The 7209-nt window shown below is 39.2% G+C and overlaps 1 pseudogene; it reads right to left on the reverse strand.

The window, feature by feature from the left end:
- Positions 1-4352: 4352 nt before the first annotated feature.
- On the reverse strand, positions 4353-5170 carry LOC102861906 (annotated as a pseudogene).
- Positions 5171-7209: the final 2039 nt, after the last annotated feature.

Consider the following 7209-nt stretch of genomic DNA (forward strand, 5'->3'; position numbering starts at 1 on the left):
AGCAAGATTTTATTATTGCTATTTTTTTCTGTTCCTTTTTCTTTCTTTTTTTTTGGGGGGGGTTCAGGGGTTGTCTGCGTGTATGTGCTCCTTTTTCTGTTGTTTTGGCTACTATGGTCCATCCACTTTCTTTTTCTGTATCTGTGTGAACGACTTCTCTTGGACTTTCCTGTAGAGTTTGTCTTGTTTTCTTAAACTCCTTAGGTTTCTGTTTTTTTTGCAAATGACTTAATTTCTTCTTATTTGAAGGCACAGGATCCTCGGGTGGCAATTGCTTTCTTTCTCTCTTCTGTTTATGTCTTCTTGCTCACATGGTTTCCATTGAGAAGTCAAAGCTTAATCTAATTGATTCTCCTTTATGGGGACTCTGGGGGCTTTATGCTAATTTTAGCATTCTATCTTTGTCTTTGATTTTGGAGAATTTGAGTATGATTCATCTTGATGTTTTTCTTTTGGTACTAGCTGAACTTCTTGAATGTGTATTTCCTCATTTTTCACGATATCTGGAAATTGTTCTTCTAGTTACTCACAATTTTCTCAGATTTTTTTTCTTTTCTTCCTGTTCTGAAATTTCAGTTGCATGTGTGTTGTTTTATTTCGTGTTCACTATATGATTCTTATGTTTTCTTCTGTCTTCTCTGTTTTTCTTGTAGTAGGTTGTCATTGAGGTTCTTATCTGTTTCAGTGATCCTCTGTTATATCACTTCTATCCTGTCAGGATTTGTTTTATCCCTTTAATATGTTATGTGCCATTGAATCACCTGTGACCCATAGCAACCCCGTATACAAAAGCTCTGAAGCCTGCGCTGAGCTGAACCAGTCTCACTGACTCTGACACACCAACTCCCATTGCCCCAGTTACTGTATCGATCCATTTTATCTGTGGTCTTGGTCTTATTCCAATTTGGATTGTCATACTTTTTCTATTGTTTCTAGAACTGTGTTGATTGTACCTTCTCTGTCTTCTGTTGATTCTTTAAAATCTTGTGTGTGTTTACTAATTATTTCTCTTATGTTTTCCAGCATTTAGTACTTCTTCAGCACTAATTCTTGCAACTTCACAAATTTATATTCTTTCTGCTTTCCTGCCCTCAGAGTATTTATTTAGTTTTTATTGTGACTTTATTTTTTAGGAGAAGGCTTGTTTTGTTGTTTCATAATGTTTGACATCCTGTTTCTTTGACATAATTTGAGTTTTTTCCTGGTAAATGAGAGGTAACTTCTGTAGTGTCAATGTAGTTCTGAGCTCTTTAATGACTGTCTTTACTGTTGACCTCACATTTCCTGCCCTGGTCCGAGAGTGTGCCAGTGGCAGGTCTCTCCTACAAAAGCCTGCAGACTAATGATATAACCGAGACCTACTGAGAACATTGTACTCACAATACTGATACCATAAAAATAAAGAGCTGTTGACTTTAGAGAGGGAAGCATGTGGCCTCAGTGTTTCTTTTCTTGGGTCAGGGATTCAGAGAGTGAGCTCATCAGCATGGCAGAAGCAACCTGCCAGTTTCTATTGGAAACACTTCTGTGCTGGATCTGAAAGAACAATCTGGGCAGCAAAGGCAGCCGGAGGCATAGAGCTATTCATATACTTTAATTTTTTTTGTTGTTATGTGTTTGTTGGTATGTGCCATTGTTATGTGGAGTCAGAACTGACTCAACTGAGCCATCAGTGAGTTTTCAAAGGTTATAATCTCACAAGAGGAGATTGTCCATCTTTCTCTCTCTTGGAACAGTGGTAGATTCAAACTTCCTGACCTGGTGTTAGCAATTGAAACTCCTTAAAACTAAGCCACCGGTATGACATAGCTATTCTACTACTAGGAATATACCCCAAAGAAATTAGAACTGACACATAAACTAAGACTTGTACATCAATGTTCATAGCAGCATTATTCACCATTGCAAGAACATGGAAACAGTCTAAATGTTCAGCCACAACTGAATGGATTGAGAAATTGTTGTATAGTCACACAATAGAATACTATGTAGTACACAGGAGCAACCTTTTTTTTTCAAATAATACTAAATATAGTAATTTTGAGACTTTTGGGGGGTGTTAGTTTTTAAAATAATCTATAAGCGTATTTTTAAATTCAACTTGTTATGAGTTGTAACTGGTGCCATAGGATCTAATAACAACAATTGCAATTCTTAAAATGCTATATAAACTTGCTGGTACATTAAAATAAAATTGTGCTTTTAAGAAAGAAAATAAGATTCAAATAAAGTAGTAGAAGATTCAAATAGTGTATTGTTGTGGCTATGTGCTGTCAACTGTGACTCATAGTAACCCTAGGTTTTGCAGCCCTGTCCTCAGCCAGTCTCACTAATTCTTACACACCAACCCCCATTGCCCCAGTTACTATATCAATCCATCTCATCCAGGGTCTTCCTTTCTTGTGTTGTTCCTCCACCTTTCCTAGCATGTTGTCCTTCTCCAAGGACCAGTTTCTCCTGGTCACGTGCCCAAAGTATGTGCGATTCAGCTTCAAAATCCTAGCCTCCAAGGAGAAACTTGGTTTCACCCTCTCCAAGACAGACTTATTTGTTTGCTTGGTGATTCACGCTATGTTCAAGAATCTTCTCCTGAACAACAACTTGAAGACATCAATTCTTCTTTTGTCATCCTTAGTCATTTTCCAGCTCTCTGATGCATAGCAAGTAATTGTGAAGATCATGACCTGGATTAAGTGTCTAATAGTGGACTAGAGGATTCAAATAGTAATGTAAAAGGTTTATCCTTATAAATACATTGACTCTTATGAACTTGGCTTATGAGAAAAAAAAGATTTTGTTATTACAACGATTCCTATCATTGCATTTTTTTTCCCCAAAAAGTATGTGCTGAAACACTGCACAAGAGTTTAATAGATATTAATTTTCATTTTGCTCCCTCTGATGATGTCTCTGGATGCAGTCTGCTTCCACTCCCCCCACCTAGTGATGACATCACTAATGTGGATGATTGTATATCTTCATTTACTGTTTCTGTTATATTTATCTTTTCTTTTGTCCATCATCCTTTAATGGTGCCAGAGATTTTATGAAGTGTTCAATCACAACTATTCTCATTAACAATTTGTTATCCTCTCTGAAAGTCCTTGCAGCTTCCTTTCTTAATATAGGCATGTGGCTCCACACTCTTTCATGCCCTCTCACACCTGCCTTTTCTGGCTTGATACTGTTGTTGCTCCTGCAATCACGAAGCTTTCTATTTTCAGCATGCTCACACTTCCCATTCTTCACACACACATTTTCTGTTGTGCCTGTCTGCAATTCCTGAGTTCATTCTATGCAGCTGCTCTGTAGGATGTAGCTCGTCCTGATGTTCCCATCTTAACTTTCTTCAAAGTATAGAAGACGCAGTTCAGCCACCTCTCCATCTGCAAACTAATCAAATCCTCTATTCTCTCTTCTCTCAGCTTCCCAAGAATATAAAACAAGTAGTATTTTCAGCAGGACTAAGTGTGCTTATGACTAAAAGGGAAGACAGGAAAATAAATAGGATGCATATGAGTAATGAAGTGAAACGACAGCATATGGTTTCTGTCTGTGAAGAGTTCCACATAATTGGCCAATTCTCCTCAACAGTAGAGACACTGGAAATTTCCCAGTTCTGTGTTTCTAACAAGCTTTGCTATTATTTTCCAGGAAAAAAATGATGTGAATAAGAAGAGGATATAATTTGTCTTTATTATTGTATATAAACAGTCTGCATTTATGGGCTCTTTAGTCTGCTGTGTTCATAATTTCTGTTGGATCATGGTAGAATAGGCATCAAGATATTTTTTTTAATTTTTGCATTATACTAGTTTGTATACCAAATTTGAATACGTTGTTTTTCATACCTGTTCCTTCCCAATTTCCTAAACCCCCACCCAACAAATTATGCTACCCCGTGATTCCCCCCGACTGCTGCACATCCCCATTGCTCTGCTTCCACACCTCCGCCCCTTGGATCCTCCTGCTCATTCTACAATAATGGTTTTATACAGTATTTGTCCTTATGGGACTGAGTTAGTTCACTCAGCAAAATGCTCCTCAGTCACTCACAAGTTGGATAATAATTTACAAAATTATTGCTCCTGCATGCCGCATAGTATTTCATAGAGTGAATGTACCATAATTTCTCAATCCATTCCATTGTTGCTGGGCATCTGGGCTGTTTCCATGTTCTTGCTATAAACCTTGGTGTACAAGTCTCTGTTTGTGCCTCAGTTCTCATTATCTCAGAATATATTCTAAGCAGTGGAACAGTTATGTCATATGGAATTCCTATATTCAGCTTTTTTTAAAATAAAACATAGTTTATTTTCTGTCAACCCTATTTTCACTTTTAAAAAGACAGTTTAAGACCATTTGGTAGTTGTTCCTGCCCACTCAGTGGCCTGAGTCCTGGGGACTTCAGACCAGTCTTCAGTTGGCAGGCTGAGTGTGCTCCGGTCTTCAGTAGAGAACTGCTGAATAGGCACAGAGGGCACCAGGACGCGTTTGGACCAGTCTGCAACTTCAGGCTGAGTAGCAGTGAATTCGGGAGCAGGGGCCATCCATTCTACCTGAAACTCCTCTTTGGTCACAGCCTTTTCAGCCACAGCCTGCTCTTCCCTTTCAGTCTCTCCCTGATCTCTGTAGAAGTACAAATCAGGCATGACCTCCCACAGGTGCTCCTAGGAGATTGTGCCACGCATGTGCAGGACTTCCTGGGCCAGCATCCACATCAGACCCCCAGAGTGAGCTCCCTTTTGCCTTAGATAGCAATGTCTTTGTAGCATAGAGGAGAATCTGTGTCACACAGGGCAATGATGGGCAAGTTAACATAAGACCATTCTGTCGGAACCTGGTGCTCAGCCCTGAGATCAGTAATCACCAGAAGACGAGGCTCCCTGAAGGCTGCCTGGATCTGATTAGTGAAGGTTCCAGGAGTGAAACGCCTGACAATAGGAGTTGTCCCAGTAACAGCAGCAAACTTCAGAATAGCTCTCTGACCAGTATTTCTGGAGAAAATGGCACTGAAATCAGCTGGATTTTCAATGGCAACAACGGTGTGAGCAGCCAAGAGAAGCTTCTCCTAGGTCCTTTTGAGGTTTATGCTGTAGATGTCATCACTTTTCCTTTTGTAGATGTACTGTTCCATTTGATAGTCAAGGTTGGTGCCGCCCAAATGCATTCCTGCTGCAAGGAATTTGAGGACATCCTCCTCCTTCATCTGCAGGACATCAGGGGCTCCAGAAATTGTGGAAGTTTGCCCTTTAAGCTGTGATGGGAACCAGAACAACGTATGGACCCTTGTGTGGGTAGTGTGGAAAGTTATATTCAGCTTTTTGAGGAAACACCAAACTGCCTTCCAGAGCGTTTGTAGCATTGTACAATCCCACCAACAGTGTTTAAGAGAGTTCCTATCTCACCACATCCTCTCCAACATTATTACTTGCTGTCCTGTTAAACTTTGCCACTGTTACTGGAGTGAGATGGTATCTCATTGTGGTTTTGCTTTTCATCTCTCTTATTGCCAGTGATTTTGAACATTCTTCATGTGTATGTGGGTCATTTGAATATCTTCCTCTGTGAAAATTCTTTCCACATCTCATTTTATAATTTGAGTCTTTTTCTTGTGGATGTCCAGGAGTACTCTGTAAACTTACGTTGTACAATTCTTGTCTGACCTTTTATTGCCAAATGTTTTTCCCCAGTTGATAGGTTTTCTTTCACCCTGTTGGAAAACATTTTTGATGCACTCAGGGATTTATTCTTTAGAGGTCCCATTAATCAATTCTTTTTTCCTCTTCAGATTGTCTATTTCTGGCTGTATTTGGCAGTCTCTTTATTTATACCATAGACGAGACTTTCTAAGCTTGACCTCAGTTTGTCTCTCATGAGCTTTATGGTTGTGTGTTTTATTTGCAGGTCTCCAATCCACCTTGAGTTGATTTTTGTGTATGGTATGGGATGTGGATCCTGTTTCAGCTTTTTTCAGGCAGTCTAGTCTTACAAGCACCATTTGTTAAAGAGGTTGTCATTTCCCCATTTGATAGGTTTTATTTCCTCATCAAATATCAGCTAACCATAGATAGTTGGGTCTATTTCTGAGTTCTCAATTTTGTTCCATTGGCCTAATGCCTGTCATTGTACCTATACCGTGTTGTTTTAGTTACTACCACTGTGTAGTAGGTTTTGAGGTCAGGGAGTGCTATGACTCTCATTTCATTTTTGTTTCTCAAAAGTGTTTAGCTTATTCTGTATTTCTTGCCTCTCCAAATAAACTTGACAATTTCTCTTTCAATCTCCTTGAGAAATGCACTTAATGTCTGGATTGGGTTGCGTTGAACATGTAGATTGCTTTTGGTAGGATTGTCATTTTCACTACATTGAGCCGTCCTATCCATGAGCGGGCACATTTTTCCATTTCTCTAGGTCTTTTATTGTGTCTTGCATAAATGCTCTGTAGTTTTCTTTGTATAGGTCTTTCGTATTTCTAGTTAGGTTTACTCTCAAGTATCTCAATTTGTAGTTGGCTATTGTAAATGGTATTGCTTTCTTGATTTTCTTCTCTCAGTTCTCTTTGTTACTGTAAAAGAATCTCACTGATTTTTTTTAATATTAATCTTATATCCTGCCACTCTACTAAATGGGCCTACTAACTCTAATGGGGGTTTTTTTGTTGAGTCTTTGGGGTTTTCTGTGTACACTATCATCTCATCTGCATATAGTGAGAGTTAACCATCTCTTTGCTGATCTGAATGCCTTTTATTTCCTTCTCTTCGTGATTTGTCCTAGCAAGCACTCCCAATACAATACTGAATAAAAGTGGTGACAATGAGCATCTTGTTAATAATTAATTGCTGTTGTTGCTATGTCTTATAGAGTCACCTGTGACTCATAGTACCTTTATGTACAAAGGCTCTGAACCCTGCCCTATCCTGAGCCAGTCTCACTGACTCCAAAACAGCTAACTCCATTACTCCAGTTACTATGTCAATATATTTCACCTGGGATTTACCTCTCCTGCAATGTTGCTGCATCCTTCCATGCATGATGTCCTTCTCTAGGGACTGGTACCTCTTGACCATGTATCCAAAGTATGTGAGACTGAGCTTCAGAATTCTTGCCTCCAAGGACAAACTTGGTTTTACCCTCTCCAATGCAGACTTGTTGGTCCTCCTGGTTATCCATAGTATGTTCAATACTTTTCTCCAGCACCATAACTCA

This window comes from Elephantulus edwardii, unplaced genomic scaffold (assembly GCF_000299155.1).
Source record: "Elephantulus edwardii isolate Elephantulus edwardi_28Jun2011 unplaced genomic scaffold, EleEdw1.0 scaffold00124, whole genome shotgun sequence".
Classification (NCBI taxonomy): Eukaryota; Metazoa; Chordata; class Mammalia; order Macroscelidea; family Macroscelididae; genus Elephantulus; species Elephantulus edwardii.